The sequence below is a fragment of the Danio aesculapii genome, chromosome 19 (assembly GCF_903798145.1).
Source record: "Danio aesculapii chromosome 19, fDanAes4.1, whole genome shotgun sequence".
Taxonomy (NCBI): domain Eukaryota; kingdom Metazoa; phylum Chordata; class Actinopteri; order Cypriniformes; family Danionidae; genus Danio; species Danio aesculapii.
Window position 1 is genome coordinate 16,376,621 of NC_079453.1, and position 17,608 is coordinate 16,394,228.

A 17,608-nucleotide genomic window follows, 5' to 3' on the forward strand; every position below is an offset into this window, starting at 1 on the left:
GTAGATATCCTACCAGTTACAAATAAGTGCAATATTGCATTAATTTCCATGAGACATAGTACTATTACAAATGTAAATTATTCAAAAGTATTATTCAACACTCAAAAATACACTGTATGTGCTAGAAATTAGCTTACTTAAACTGGGACTTTGCATTTGAAAGTGTACAGTAACTTTAACAGATCTTATGAAATCACACTGAAGAAATAAAGCTAATCGTAGTAATATTATCAAAACTGTAAACAGAATAGTATGTATGTATATATAAAACTCTCATGTGCTTCCTTAACACGCTATTATGAATTCACTCTGCTTTAAAACAGATCACTGAACATGTAAAAACATTTTAGGAGACTTTAAGCATTAACTGGAGCGATCTGTGTTGCTTTCAAGCAAAAGATAAAGTGTTTACATTTAATTTGCATTACAAACTGACTGAATGACTGCGCGCCAACGAACTCTCGCAATAATAGCGCGAGTCATCGCGAGATTACTCGCGACCTGGCCTAACACCATTATCTAAAGTGTTTTAACCTTAACTTATCCAAAAGTTACACGAATCTTCACTGTACAGTTTCTAACAAATATATTCGTTACACCATGTCTAAAACTTTATCCTTTGGCAGTTTAAACACAGTACTGACCTGTAAAATGAATGAAAACACTGAGACGAAAGCAAGACAGGACCACGCGATTCTTTCTCCAGATTACATCTAACCGGAGACCAGGTGTTCCGCCAGTATATGCACCGGGAACAAATAACCGCATTAAAGGTTCCGGTCCCTCTATGCTGTCTCATTCATTATTACTCTTTTTCCTATTGCAGGACATTGCACTAAATGACAAATAACAATTTGCTGAATTTAAAAAAAAAAGATGTTAGTCTTAATTTAAAGGAATAAACTGTATTACCTATTTATAGAATACATATATATATTTTTATATCACCAAATGTGGTTGCACAAATTTGGGTGCACCACATTCACACTCACGGTCCACTAGGCCATATGGGATAGGAGTTTTAGTGACTCTGTCAATTAAATGCAGATTCGCGAGGTCTCGAAACGCTTCTGAAATGCCTGATGATTTGAATCGCTTTAGTCACGTGACCAGGTGTTTTGAAACACTTTAGTCAAGTGACCTGGGTGTTTTGGATCATGCTTCAGTGCAGTGTTTCGAAACACTTGTGCTTCGGGATATCTATGACCAGACACCTCACACCCGCCTGGACCATCTCCCTACACAGCCATCAACACCACATCAACACAGCCCGGACCATCTGCCTACACAGCCATCAACACCACATCAACACAGCCCGGACCATCTGCCTACACAGCCATCAACACCACATCAACACAGCCTGGACCATCTACCTACACGGCCATCAATACCACATCAACACAGCCCGGACCATCTCCCTACACAGCCATCAACACCTCCAGCCATCTTCCTCTCCCCCCTGCTCTTCAGATCAGTGAGGATAATGTGCGTCAGATCTTCAGTAAACAGAAGAGAAGGAAAGCACCAGGGCCAGATGGTGTCTCACCAGCCTGTCTGAGAACCTGCGCTGACCAGCTGGCTCCCATTTTCTCACATATCTTCAATAGATCACTGGAACAGCGCAAAGTTCCATCCTGCTTTAAGCGCTCTACTGTCATCCCTATCCCGAAGAAGCCAAAGATCACAGGACTCAATGACTACAGACCTGTGGCCTTAACATCTGTGGCCATGAAGTCATTCGAAAGACTGGTGCTAGCATATCTGAAGGACATCACTGGACCCCTGCTGGACCCCCTGCAGTTCGCCTATAGGGCAAACCGGTCTGTGGATGATGCAGTCAACATGGGACTGCATTATACCCTACAACATCTGGACAAACCAGGGAACTACGCAAGGATTCTGTTTGTGGACTTCAGTTCTGCCTTTAACACCATCGTCCCATCACTGCTTGAGTACAAACTTGCCCAGCTCTCTGTTCCTAGCTCTGTCTGTCAATGGATCACCAGCTTTCTGACAGATAGACAACAGCTAATCAGAATGGGCAAAATCACATCCGACAGCCGCACCGTCAGCACTGGTGCCCCCCAGGCATGTGTTCTTTCTCCACTGCTCTTCTCCCTGTACACCAACGACTGCACTGCAAAAGACCCCTCCATCAAACTCATTAAGTTTGCAGACGACACTACTGTTATCACCCTCATCCAGAACGGTGACGAGTCTGTATACAGACAGGAGGTGGAGCGGCTGGCGTTATGGTGCAGATACAACAACCTGGAGCTGAACATGCTCAAAACAGTGGAGATGATAGTGGACTTCAGGAGAAACCCCCCTGCACTCCCCCCACTCACCATCATGAACAGCACTGTGGCTGCAGTAGAGTCATTCAGGTTCCTGGGCACCACCATCTCTCAGGATCTGAAGTGGGACATTCATATAGACTCTATTGTGAAGAAAGCCCAGCAGAGACTGTACTTCCTTCGTCAGCTGAGGAAGTTCAACCTGCCACAGGAGCTACTCGTACAGTTCTACTCAGCTGTCATCCAATCCATCCTCTGCACTTCAATCACCGTCTGGTTCGGCTCAGCTGCCAAAACCGACCTCCGTAGACTACAGCAAATAGTCCGGACTGCTGAACGAATCACTGGCACAACCCTTCCTACACTTCAAGAACTGTACTCTTCCAGAGTGAGTAAAAAGGCTCGCAAAATCACTCTGGACCCCTCACACCCAGCACACTACCTGTTCGAACTGTTACCGTCTGGTCGGCGCTTCAGAGCACCAAGCACAAAAACAGCCAGACACAGGAAAAGTTTCTTTCCTCAGGCTGTCTACCTTATGAACAGTTAAATATTCCCCTACTGTGCAATAAATATGTGCAATACTTTCTCATACGCACTTGTACACAGCACCTTATATCAATATACAATGCAATACTTTCTACATTCGCACTTGTACACAGCACCTTATAACCTGTATATTTATAACAATCTGTACATACAACTCAACATCCAGGTTTCTTCACTAACCGGATCTGTTTAATGTTCATCTTTTTTTTTCATATTTATTTTGTGTTGTCACTTGTCACTTTATGTACACTGGAAGCTTCTGTAGCCAAAACAAATTCCTTGTGTATGTGAAGCACACTTGGCAATAAAACTGATTCTGATTCTGATATCGACACTGTGTAGAAACGTCAGTTTCATGTCAGCCATCCCTACTAGAAAGTGTGCACTCCAAACTAGTAACTTATTACATGAAGTAATTGAAATGAAAATAAAAATGTTAAAGTAAACCAAACTGTGTCTGTCATTATTGTGTATAATCTGTAACTAATAAGAAATACCAAATTAAAAATTATAGATGTGGCTGTGTGTGTGTGTGTGTGTGTGTGTGTGTGTGTGTGTGTATGTATGTATGTGTATATATATATATATATATATATATATATATATATATATATATATATATATATATATATATATATATATATATATATATATATATATATTATATGTATAGGCCATCACAGCCTCTAAGCATCTCTTTTCTTTCCTTTCGGGCATTAGTATAACAGATTCTGTAGAGCTGCGGGTTGGACTTCACCTAACACATTCGTAAGGTTCTACATCTTACGATAGAACCGGTTTTCTCTCAATTACTGGATAATTCTGATAAACTGAGCTCGGTGTTTAAAAATGATTGCTGCACCTTTTTTCCTACAGGAGAAATGTGCACTTATTCTGCACTTACACTTGCACGATTCCTCAACTTACTGTTCTATTTCTAAATCTCAGACTACAGTTAGCTATGTAAAAAGATCACATACGACAACCGAACTTCTAAACTATTCGCATATTTTGGTAATTAAAGGGCCTGGGAACGTTAGAAATTTCTATTTCAATTTATTTTTATTTTTTTTTGTTGCTTGCTTGCATGTCATTAAGAAATTAAACATGGATAATTTTTATTATATGAACTAACGTTTTTAACATAATTTTATTTAATGTATAATATTAATATCAGTATCATAGTACCAGTGATAATTACTGTAGTGATCAGTGGTAAAGGCAGCAACTTGTGGAAATTAACTTCCAATATAAACAAATGCTAGAGTTAACATTAAACTCTGACTCTTTTCTTAAGCTTATCAAAAAGTGTCTATTGAGACAGTGACCGTCTGTCTTTTGTTTATCTAAAAGACAAAGGTGATAAGAGCCCAGAACTTGCAAAACAGCTTCTTGATCTAATTAACATTCTACACTGTCTCTGATACAGAGATACACATGGATCACAATACCTCCATCTCACAAAAGAGACACAAATGGAATATTTCACTTCATATACCTGTAGATTCAAATTATCATATATATATATATATATATATATATATATATATATATATATATATATATATATATATATATATATATATTTAATATGAACTGTATGAAATACTCCACTGTATGAAATTTTGCTTATTAATGTTTATATATGAATTCTTGGGTAAAGATCAACCTTATATAGTGATGTTTAGACTCTATATATTGCAAATAATGCCTTGGGAAAATTTTATGTGGTTTGGAAAGTGAATTGGCGACGTGGTGGTGCGGTAGGTAGTGCTGTCACCTCACAGCAAGAAGGTCGCTGGTTTGAGCCTCGGCTGGATCAGTTGGCGTTTCTGTGTGGAGTTTGCATGTTCTCCCTGCGTTAGTGTGGGTTTCATCTGGGTGCTCTGGTTTCCCCCACAGTCCAAAGACATGCGGTACAGGTGAATTGGGTAGGAATTGTCCATAGTGTATGAGTGTGAATGGATGTTTCCCAGAGATGGGTTGCAGCTTGAACGGCATCCGCTGCGTGAAACATGTGCTGGATAAGTTGGCGGTTCATTGGATGACACCTCCCAGTGACCAACTCACAGGATTATCCAATCACAATGCTGGATTTGAAAGGTGACATCTTTTCATTCCCGCCTTCCAGAGAAAGTATTAAAAACATTCTCTCAGTGGTAGAATCAAGTGTGTGGTGGTATGCGGTTGTAATGGAGTGTGGTACAAAAAGAATAGTATCGATAGTGGTGTTGGAACTTTTGCTGCATGTCCCAGCAAGGATTTGGTAATTGGATTCACAGTGCTTTTTCCAAGGTGTTTGAAACCATAGCTTCAAGACTACTGCCTCCAGAAATCTGCGTGTCATTTCCAGGAACTTTACGTTCACGAATAAAGACGTTGGTGTGTCCCCGACATCAGAACCACCACCTCCAAAAATCTCCAGTTCTGTGTGTTTCAGAATCTACAGATTTCCTCTTCTCAAAGCTCAAGAGAGCAAAGTCTGCTCGTTCCATGCTTCAAAACCTGCAAGAAGATCAAACTTCTTCCAACCACTGCATCAACGGCAGAAACAACCACCTCCAGAAATTTCCAGTTCTGCGTGTTCCAGAATCTACAGATTTCTTCTTCTCAAAGCTCAAGAGAGCCAAGTCTGCTCATTCCATGCTTCCAGACCTGCAAGAAGATCCAACTTCTTCCAACCACTGCATCAAGGGCAGAAATGTAAATTCCACTTTCCAACCCTCTAAATGAGACCTTGGCATAGTGTGTTTCAGTATAAAATATTATAATTAATTAGATGTTTATAACTTATATTCATTAATAAAAAAACTTCCTCAGTTCTTTATTTAGAATAAGGTTTACCTTGCCTTAATCACCTTCATGACTCGCCTATGCACTTCATTAATTGTACATTTAGTAATTTTAGTTACCTGTGTAACTATTTTGTTAATAAATACACATTTATTACAATTGTGTCTTTCTTGTGTTGATAATACAGAAAAAGGCTCTACAAGTCAAACAATCTCATTATCCTTCAGATTTGGCCAGATAATAAACTCCTCATTTGTATATTTTAATTAACAATATTTTATTGTTAATTATTTTGACAGTGAAAAGCTGTCTGGTACCCCGTTTAAAAGGAGTTGTTTATCTGTTATTTCTACATTAACTAGTGCCCCTGCGTGAGGCTAAAATATCATTATTAATATCAATACCAAAATATTGATGTTAATATTTGATAAATACAATTATTAATATATTACCCTTTTTACTTCTACATAGTAAAGACATTATAAATATTAATAATAATAATTATTATTATTATTATTATAGACCACAAATCAGAAATTGCTTCTAATTTTTAATATTTGTTAAATTATCAGTGGTTCATATCAGTAGATGGAGGTGAGAGAAGGAAAACAATAGAAAGAAACAAAGGGTATATTTTACACAGAGAAGCCATGGAATTTAATTAACCTCATAAGCTATCAAATACACAGAGATTATTTAGAGGAAGAGAGAGAAGGTGACCTCATCTTTTGTGCAAGTACTGCGAAGAACCCTTCAATCTTCATTAACTTTCCATGAATTATCTCTGCAAATCAGTTATACACTTCAAATAACCATTCTACATCAATTTACACAATCATTTGGTTACTGCTTTAGGTCTGCTCTCTGGTGTAATATTCACTTACAGTGTAAAATGTTACTTTGCTTCTTTGTTATTTTATATGTTGATTTTAATATCTCTCAACACAAACTACTGTCTTGAATCTTGAATCTCTGCTGCATGAGGCTTTGCTAACTGCTGAATAACTATGGGCTACTGTACATCCAGCTGGTTCTCTCAGTATATATCTCAAAATTGAAAAGGTCAAATACATTGCAACTAAAGAAAACACATGCAAACAGAAAAACACTTGCAAATAAAAAAACTTCCCATTTTTTACAAGCATGCAAGCAAATTCTTACAGCGCATGCCAATACTGAAACATGCTGCAAGTAAATGCATATAGGAACAAATTGATTCTCATGTCAAATTACCAATACAAAAACATGCCACATATAGAAAAACTGTAACCAAATAGTTTCTAACCAAATTAATCAAGTTGGCAATTCATTCCGCTGTGGCGAACACAGATTAATAAAGGGACTAAGCCAAAAATAAAATAAATGAATATTTATTTATTTATTTTTCACAGAATAATCTTCCAAATATCTTGAAAAAAATAAAGTAAGCAACCAATAGAAGCAATAGAAAATAGGATGCAGATTTACAATGCCAAATATCAGACTAGTAAAAACATAACACAAAACTATAAAGAATGCCTATTAGCTCTAATATGTTACTTGAGCAGTGACCCATTTGTTCTTTTTAGAATGATGTAGCATCTGCTTCAAGAAAAATGGCAATTGACCATGGAATAGTTGATGAATTATTCATCTTATTTTTTTATCTTTCTATTTATTCAGGAAAAGGGAAATTGTGTTTGCTCAACAATGAAATGGCGATTAGCAGTAGAGACAAAGGATGGTATGATTGGCAGGTCTTTGTTAAACAAAGCTGGTGGTTAATCACATTGCGTTGCATGCAAGCTCAAGCTCTGTATTTGTTCCGCATCACTAATTAAGAAAAAATACATCCAATAGCACAGATTTAAAGGCATGTATTGCTTCCACCACTCTCAATAAAAACAAAGAATGCAGTGATTTATGTAAAAAAATGACAGTGGAGAAAGGTACAACAGGTGGTTTGTTTAAAATGTATGTTTTCAAATTTGTTTCATCACTTTTGTCATTATGTCTATATATAAATCATATAGCATTTAATTCACTCACGCATAAATCCATCTATCTACTGTATGAGTCTGTCATTTGCCTTCTTTATGACAACACAGATGATCTATTATTCAGGCTTAATCACACAATTATGTTCTGAAAAATGAATTCATTTTTAAAAAGGCACTATCCTCCTATACAATTTCCCTTTGAAGCTTGGGCATTTTCCTCACTCCTGGTTTGATTAATTAGTTTGAAGCAAAATTTTCTCCTTTAATTACATTTTTTAAAGACTTAGAGAAGTAGACCCCTTTGTCAATTTCCCTTTCTCGGGAGAATTATTGTCATCAAAATGAACATACATCCTCGACTAAATTACCTTTTTTCAAAATCTTCCATGCTATTTAGCTACAGCATTTTTTTTAAAACAGGGTGACATGGTGGCGCAGTGGGTAGCATGTTCGTCTTACAGCAAGAAGGTCACTGGTTCGATTCTCACCTGGGTCAGTTGGTTTTTCTGTGTGGAGTTTGCATGTTCTCCCCATGTTCCTGTGGATTTCCTCCAGGTGCTCTGGTTTCCCCCACCATTCCAAAGACATGTGGTATAGGTGAATTGGGTATGCTAAAAAATTGACCGGGTGTTTCACAGTGATGGATTGCAACTAGAAGTGTATCTACTGTGTAAAACATATGCTGGATAAGTTGGCAGTTCGTTCCGCTGTAGCAACCCCAGATTAATAAAAAAGTGACTAACCTGAAAAAAAAAGAATGAATTTTTTATAACATTGAATTCTTGCATATCTCGTTATATTTAGAATACTAAGCAACAGAGAGTCAGCCTTTCTAAACTTTGTAAACCAAAAGATCTTGAGGGTCTCTCCCTACCCAATCTCCAGCTTTATTATTGGGCTGCTCAAACTCTAAATCATAACAAGCTGGGTTATCAATAGGCAGGATGCTCTGTGGATCCAACAAGATTAGATTCCCTGTGGTTTATTAATAAAAGCATATGGGATCGCCTATGGGGATCGCACATAGCAGGCACCTATACCCTGAACGCGGGCTGACTGAGCGGGCATGCCAACAACGTAATAGGTCAGGCACCCCACTCCTCCAGAGTCAGGTGCTGGGGGCCTCGGAGGAACTCTGTAGGGTTCGCTAAATGGGGAACTCAACTAGACAGAGTGAAAAAAGCGCACGTATCCCTGTGTTAGAGAGAAAGACGCATCAAGTGTGTTACCACCAGAGATGTATAGTAACGAAGTAGAACTACTTCACTACTGTACTTAAGTACTAAAAGGCAGTATCTGTACTTTACTGGAGTATTGTTTTTTCTCCTACTTCCACTTTTACTTAAGTACATATTTTCGATGAGATTAATACTTTTACTCCGATAGATTTTTTTTTGAGCTGCATCGTTACTCGTTACTAGGGGTGTCAAAATGATCGATATCTGTTCAGTAATAGATCATAACCAGTTATTACGTACTGACGTCAATTATCTTCTATGCACGATGTCGCAATACTATGACGAAGGCGCGAGGGCGAGTGAAGGCGGCACAGCAGCACAGGAGCCGCTGTTTCACTACTACGGAGAAATGTTGTAAGACTCCATCTCTGCCTCTCTCACTTTGGACATTTGACCCGCTGGCCTGTTTGTGAAGTAACTTTTCCTTTCCTCTTGGCTGTTAAAGCGATACTTGTGGATCCAGACACGAGCGTGCAAGTTTTCTCCACTGTGTCTATTATGGATTACCTGTGATAACTGCGTATTATACACATATAGACTGTAACAGCGGCTGTTCTTCCCACCATCAATGAACAGCGCTTTCATTTCTAAAGCCTATAGGAGCCCTTTCTGTTGAGCAGGTGAAGACAATAACCAATCAAAGAGGTGTAAGACCTCGCCTGTCAGCGCTCAAAAAGCAGGTGGGATAATATTTACATTAGTTTATTTGCTATAAATGTTCATGCTGTCTTCTGTGGATGAGTTTTGTTTGATACATTCAGAAAGAGTGTTTTCTTTGAGCGGGTCAAATTAAGGGTACAGTTCATATATCTTACTGCTGTATTAAAATACAAAATTGTATTACAAATAACCCAAGAAAAAAGAAACACACCAAGAAAAAAGCAATAGATTTTTTTGATTGTATTTCTTAACTCCTAATGTTGCTAGTTAACACAATCAATGCATTTTTTCCCAACACATCCCATAATTTCTAAAATATCAGCCTCTATCAAATGGTTGAGATGTTGGTTTATGGTAAAAGTACCAGAATGAATAAATATACTATAAAAATATGAAGTGTAAGACCAATTTAATTAAAAACATAATCAAAATGAAACATTTTTGAATATTAAATCATAGCCATAAGCCATAAAATATTTCAGATTTTCCTTTAACACAGTAATGTACATGTTTTTTTACAATAAAATCTAAATCAAGTGAATTAGTGCAACAGGATTTAGTTTGCTTGTTTAGTTTAGTTTCACGAGAGCTTCCAGAAGATGGAACTGCGGTTTATTGTGGTATTACCCAATCAATCAAACTTCAAAAACTCTCAAAGTGTGAGTGTATGTTTGTGTATGTGTGTGTGTGTGTGTGTGTGTGTGTGTGTGTGTGTGTGTGTGTGCGTGTGTGTGTGTGTGTGTGTGAGTGTGTGAGAGAGAGAGAGAGAGAGTATGTATGTGAGTGTACATGCTGAATTATCTCATCAGTAAAGGGATTTTATGGTAAAAGAGCCTGACGATGTGAGTTTTTGTACCATAGAAACTATTGACATCCATCAAATATCTACAAAAACAAACAAACAATCAAATATCAGTGTTTTACAATTGTGCTAATGCTGGTATACAAGTATTTGCCATTTAAGAGGTAATCATCTTTGAAAGTTGTGATTTCCACACATAACCTTTAAAAATTAATTATATTTAATTCAAAAATATCCTAAAAGTGTCAAAAAATATATATACTTAAGGAATTATCTATATTCATGAATAAATAACAAGCTGTGTCATATTTATTCTGTGAATGATTAAAAGTTGATATTTCTCAGCAAACAGTCCATTCAGACTGCAGAAATGCATGAAATGAAATCATTAGTTTTGCTTTTCTACCTTTACCATAAAGTGACAAATCAACCATTTGGTCTAGCATGTTTTTGACATCAAAAAAATATGCTTACCTTGCAAATTTTTACCAAAAACATTTCACATTATGTCAGGACTAATTTCCTTGTTTTTGATTTCAATGTAGAAGCAATGTTGTGACGAGTGCTTTCAGGTTTAGTTAAGTTAGGTACTCCTCTCAATAAGATATGGTCAGTCAAAATATGGTCAACCATTTGGTCGAGCAGGCAGTTAAAGGAATAATATATAAATATTCATATATTTATAGATTTTAATTAAAAAAATTATTGTGTTGTGAAGAAAAAATCTAAGTATGTATAGAAAGCATTGTCAATGCTTAGTAATCGAATTGAACTGAATCGATGGCATGATAATCGTAACCGAGCCAAACCGTGAGACCAGTGTAGATTCACACCCCTACTCGTTACAATTATAGACCTTTTTCTTGGCTGCTGCATGGAGGGCGCCATGGACAGCGTCTTCCGGTAGAAGGTTTGTAGCATTTACAGTGTTTACAATCGGTAATTTGCGCTCCGAAAATGAGTTTCAATAGCGTTATGAGCGGATTACAGAGTGTTTTTTTGACACACAACTTTGAAAGGTGTGTTAAAGCTGTTATAATCTGTATAGATCTGTGGTTCAAGCGCAAGAGAAAATCAGTATTGTAAGCCATGTTTCTTTTCGTTCTGCTTAATCACGTGCCCCAAAAAAAGATATTTAAAATAAACAAAACAATATGATGTCTTTTAACGGCTTTCTTCAATAACTACAGTACACAGTACTTGTACTTTTACTTTCAGTACTTGAGTAGTAAATTTTGTAATAAATTACTTACAATACTTAAGTACAAAAAAAATGTTGAATACTTTAGTACTTCAGTATGGTGCTTAAAGAGCACTTCTACTTCTACTCAAGTCACTTTTTGATAGAGTACTTGTACTTTTACTTAAGTCTTATACATCTCTGGTTACCACACCAAACCAAATTTCCTCATTCACCGGAGTTATCCAGCACACGTGAGGAAATCGGCTCCACTCGAAGATAAAATCTCACGAATGTATTAGGTGTCACCCAGCCCACAGCTCTTGCTAACCGCTTGCTAACGCCCAAGAGGATGTGATGCTCCTAGTGGAGTGTGCTCTCACTCCCGGGGGACATGGCTCGCCCTGACACTGGTAGGTGAGGGAGATGGCATCCTCTATCCAGTAGGCCAACCTCTGTTTAGATAACTGCTGACCACCATAACAGAAAAAGAGCAGTTAAGAGGATCTGAAGCTCTGAGTACAGTCCACATAAAATCGCGAAAGAAAGGGATGCCTCCTCCATGGGCAGCGCATGCAGGCTCACTACCTGGTCTCTAAATGGTGTGGTAGAAACCTTGGGCACTGAAGGATTTGATTATTATGTGTGTGTATTCTACTGTTTTTACAGCCTGTTTTTCTTGTTCTCTCTACTGTGTCTTTACACTGCAGAAATGTGTGTGTGTGTGTGTGTGTGTGTGTGTGTGTGTATGCATACTTTGTTTCTTTTAGCTTGCTGTGGCCAGAACATTCCGTTCCTCTTTTGGTGCGCAAACCGTCTCTGTCTGACTCGCTCACAGATGCGCACATACCTACACGCACACATTCTCACATATCCTGGTTGCTGTAAGCTGTCTCTCTGTTTCTCTCCTTTTATGGTAATATTCTTTGTGTTAGGGCTCAGCTGCAGGCGGACCCTCAATGTGTATATAAGATTGCTCTTCCCTCCCTTGTGTCAGATGTCAGAAGAAAATCATACTGAACCACTCAGCTGATTTTCTTCTCATCCTTCCAAGCTTGGACGGTCTTGATGCAGACACTCACTGGTGACAAAACTAGAGTGAAGGGACCTGAGAAGAAACTGATTTTCCTACTGTTGTGGGGGCTCGTCTGGGATATATCTGGTCAGGTAAGAGAATTTTATTCACACTGCCTGATTAGGTATATCCTGTTTTATCTGTAGAATTTTGTAGATTTAGAGGTTATCCTACACAGGTATTGTGTGGATGTTATCCTACACCACGACGGTGTAGATGTTGGTTTATCCTGCATAATTGTGTTCTTGTACCCGATTAAATTTGGGTTGCACAGTGTGTGGAAGATCACACGGTAGCTGAAAACCGCTACGTGTGTATGATAAAGCGCTTACAAATATAGACTAATAAAAAACTAGACAAAACAAATTATCACCAGTGAGTCTTCTCATCATGGGCCAAACTTACCCAAAGCCTGAGCCCAGTGAGACCCCTGTGAATTGGATGAACAGATGTGGGTGGGGATTTTACACTGAACCATACATCTCAAATTTAGCAGGATGGACTGAGGGTCAATCCCAGTGGCGGAATTTCCCCCAAGAAGGGACATTCGACCCCGGTTATTTAAAATCTGCCTACAACCTGACTTATGGTGATATGGGAGACCCTGAATGGGATATGAAATATATGACGGAGGCCTATGGCACATGGTATAAGATGAGTTCAATTTCGGAATGATAAAAAGAATATCTATGTTCCTAAAGCTGTGTTAAAAACAGTTCCTAAGCCCCATACAGGTAAAGATAGGGAGAGAGAGGGTGTGAAACGTGGCTTTAACAGCCTTCCATCCCCCCTATATGACCCCTACTGCCCCTGCTGAACTGGGCCCCAGCAAGGCATCAGCTGAAAAGCAGATATGTGCACCCTCAGCGCCAGTGAGCCCAGTCGCGGGGAGTTATCCCTCATTAAAACAATGGCAGAGGGACAATGAGTGTGAAGACGATAATTGTAGTAGACCCGAGGACGCAGGTCCAGACGAAGGGTCCGTAATTGACCCACCAAAGAACGTAGCTGCTGTTTGGGTGGCCAAAGCCAAAGGCATTGATATTGTACCCCCCTCACCCAGCGCGCTGAAAGATCTGATTTCTCTGCTTCCTGGTGTTGACAACCCCATGGCTTTTGTCGATATGTTAATCAGGAGTCCGCGCCATTGCCAGTTGATAGGGGTGGATTACAGATTTGTATTGCAAGCTAAGATGGGCAAAGATTATGATGACGCTAAGATATCTGACAAAATTCCCGCATTGACCTCATGAGCACACCTATACCTAGGGTTAGAACCCTCTATGTTGATGGCTCGTGCTCAAAACCACAGGATGGTGTATACCTCACAGGTTATGCTGTCTGTGAACTGCCAGACAAAGTGATTGAAGCTGCAGCTGTGCCTTTTTCCTCAGCCCAAGCAGCTGAGCTCATTGCCTTGACCAGAGCTTGTCACATTGCTGCTGATCAGTATGTTAACATTTACACTGACAGTAGATACGCCTTTGGCGTCGCCCATGATTTTGGACAAATTTGGGCTACCCGTGGGTTTGTGGCCGCAGACGGCAAACCCATATCTCACAACTCATTGGTCATGGATCTCATACAGGCCTGCCGTTTGCCTAGATCACTAGCCATTATTAAAATGAAAGCCCATTCTACATTTGACACCCCTGAGGCCAAGGGAAGTAACATGGCTGACACAGCAGCCAAAGCAGCTGCTCAATCTGGGAGGATGCCTAGTTGGCTGAATATCTCTCAGGTTTCCACTTCCCCAGCTGTGCTGACTAGTGCTATGCTTCCACCTATTGACATTGTGGCCATTCAAGCCACAGCCTCAGTGGCAGACAAAACTTATTTTGAAGAGCTCGATGCTCGTCCTGATTTCTCAGGAATTTTGCTGGATGCCAATGGCCGTGTGTGCATTCCTTCTGCTCGTGCACCTTTTCACGTCCGTGAGTTTCACGGTGTTACACATCGCAGCCGAAGAGGGGTACTGGACACAATGATGTCTTTTCTGTGTATACTTAACTTATCACATCATGTTAACAGCACATTAGACAGATTTTAGTTTGTGCTCAAAATCATGTGACTAAACCACAGGCTAAACACCAACAGCTGCAAATGACAGAAGGCCCATTCCAGCAATGGCAGGTAGATTTTACTCACCTTCCTAAGAGGGGACCACATAAATATCTTTTGGTGTTTGTAGATAGGTTTTCAAAATGGGTTGAAGCGTTCCCCTGTGTGAAGGAAGATGCAAAAAACTGATTTTATATCTAACAAAAGAATTATTCCCAGATATGGTATACCATGTGTCATTGACTCTGACAAAGGCACTGCTTTCACAGCAAAGGTGAATCAAGGCCTTGCTAAAGAATTAGGCATTACATGGCACTTGCACATACCATACCACCCACAGTCATCAGGTGTAGTAGAGAGAGCTAACAGAACAACCAAAGACAAATTGAGAAAAGCCATGCAGAGCATGGGACGCTCTGACTGGCCTGCATTAATCCCAGTGGTACTGGCGGACATGAGAATTACCCCTCACAAGGGACTCCAGGGGCTGTCACCCTATGAAACAGTAATGGGTAGACCCTTTCCAGCCCCCTGGAGAAAGAGAGGGCATGCACTGGGTGATGGCTTGTGTGATGTTCATATTAGCGAGTATACGCAACAACTGATTGGGGTTTTGAACCAATACTGGGCTAAATTACATTCCTGTGCAGCACCAATGCCAGAGGATAAAACACACCCCTTCAAGGTTTGGGACAAAGTATTAATTAAACAATTTGCTAAGATGGGTGAGGGTCTTTCTGATACCAAATAAAGGTGCACACGCTGAAGTTGTTGCAGTCACTCGAACTGCTGTCTTAACTTCCTCTTTCCCACAGTGGATCCATGCAACCAGACTGAAGGAGGCTACATCCACTGTTTAAAGTTTGTTTGCATACATGTGTACATACAGTCATAATCTGTCTTGAGATTCTCCTTTCTTTCCAGAGGGGCGCCCCACACCCACATGATTGAAGTGCTGGCCAGCCATCTAATTCTAACAATGCCTTGAGGATAAACTGTATGGTTGCTATCTGATAGCAGAGGAGCTGAACACGCAGCGCTGTTTATCAAATAGAAACTGTCAGTTCACACCATGAGCTGGAGAAGTGTGTCTGTTGTTGTGACTGGACTTATCACCCTATGCTTGGTGGTGTTGATTTCACTGCCTGCCTTACGTCACCAGCACAGGTGATGGAGTGAGCATGGACATTTAGATTGGGAGGAAGAACCAGGAGAGGATCCTATTGGAGTGAACCTGTGGTATAAATATGTGAAGGTTTTGGTAAAATCATACAATGTGTCGAATTGTTTTGTTTGTTCAGTGATGCCTTACTCAGCCAAACAGAACACCTTATATGGTAAACCAATGAATAAAACTCAGGCTAAGTGTTATGCAAGCTTTGCTGGAAGTGGTTATCAGGACCACCAAATTCAAATAAATTATTCTGATAGTGATAGGACAGGCCTAAAAATGGAACCTGTGATTCAATATTTTGGGTAAAATTTAATCATACCTCACAAGGAAGACCAATTGGACACAAGGTTTTCTTTAACCACACCTTGAAGCATCCTATATGTTATAATCAGACCAATGGCATTATCTATATGGGCAGCACTCTCAACTGTGAGCAGATATGGTGCAGTGGTGAGGGAGCGCCCGTAGGTATGTCGGGCCCCTCTAATGGCACCTATATTGTCCAAGGTGGATGGTGGATATGTGGGCGAACAGCCTACATGTCACTACCCGCAAACTGGATTGGTCAATGTGCCCCAATACATGTTACTGATCACACGTTCATCATAGCCACTGCACCCGGCACTGGATCAAGGAGAAGACGATGAAGAGTGCCTAATTTTGTGCCCCATGACCCCATATGGGGTGAGGACGTTCCTGATGAGTTCAAACTATGGTCCACGAGTAACAAGGTCACATTGTCCTTGTTTCCTCAGATAGGTGTGGGAAAGGTTATGCTAAGGCTTGAAACATTGGATTACAGGTTGGGATTATTCATTAATGCATCTCAAGTTATAGATAAGGCCCAAAATAAGGAGATCTCTAACAATAGAACTATGGTCATGCAAAATAGGATGGCACTCGACCTTTTGACTGCTTCTGGTGGAGGTGTGTGCGTATTGCTGAACACGACATGTTGCACGTATATATCAGATGACATCAATAGTGATGCTATGAGAGATGCCTTAGGAACCCTGACTAAATTGAAAAATGCTATAACAGCTGACTATCGCCCCGATCATAACGGTGGATGGAATATTTTGCACAATCTTTTTGGCTGGGTGACGCCTTTTATATTAATGATGATTCCTATTATTGTTGTTGTATTACTGATTTGCTGTTGCGGCCCATGTCTTGTACAATGTATAATGAATCGTGTTTATGCTACCATTGAGAGTATGACTGGTCATGGGTATGAGCGACTTCATATGCGTTAGGCTTTTTAGAGCCTAAAAGAGGGGATTGAAGGATTTGATTATTATGTGTGTGTATTCTACTGTTTTTACAGCCTGTTTTTCTTGTTCTCTCTACTGTGTCTTTACACTGCAGAAATGTGTGTGTGTATGCATACTTTGTTTCTTTTAGCTTGATGTGGCCGGAACATTCCGTTCCTCTTTTGGGTGCACAAACTGTTTCTGTCTGACTCGCTCACAGATGCGCACATACCTACATGCACACATTCTCACATATCCTGGTTGCTGTAAGCTGTTTCTGTATCGCTGTTTCTCTCCTTTTATGGTAATATTCTTTGTGTTAGGGCTCAGCTGCAGGCGGACCCTCAATGTGTATATAAGATTGCTCTTCCCTCCCTTGTGTCAGATGTCAGAAGAAAATCATACTGAACCACTCAGCTGATTTTCTTCTCATCCTTCCAAGCTTGGACGGTCTTGATGCAGACACTCACTGGTGACAAAACTAGAGTGAAGGGACCTGAGAAAAAACTGATTTTCCTACAGGCACATATCCAGGGCGGGGTCTCAG

General features: G+C 39.7%; 1 long non-coding RNA gene across 1 annotated transcript; it reads left to right on the forward strand.

The window, feature by feature from the left end:
- The first annotated feature begins 12,409 nt into the window (after positions 1–12,409).
- LOC130247236 (uncharacterized) lies at positions 12,410–17,108 on the forward strand. Its single transcript, XR_008839510.1, has 2 exons — positions 12,410–12,665; positions 15,559–17,108. It is a non-coding gene; the product is annotated as an uncharacterized LOC130247236 (long non-coding RNA).
- Positions 17,109–17,608: the final 500 nt, after the last annotated feature.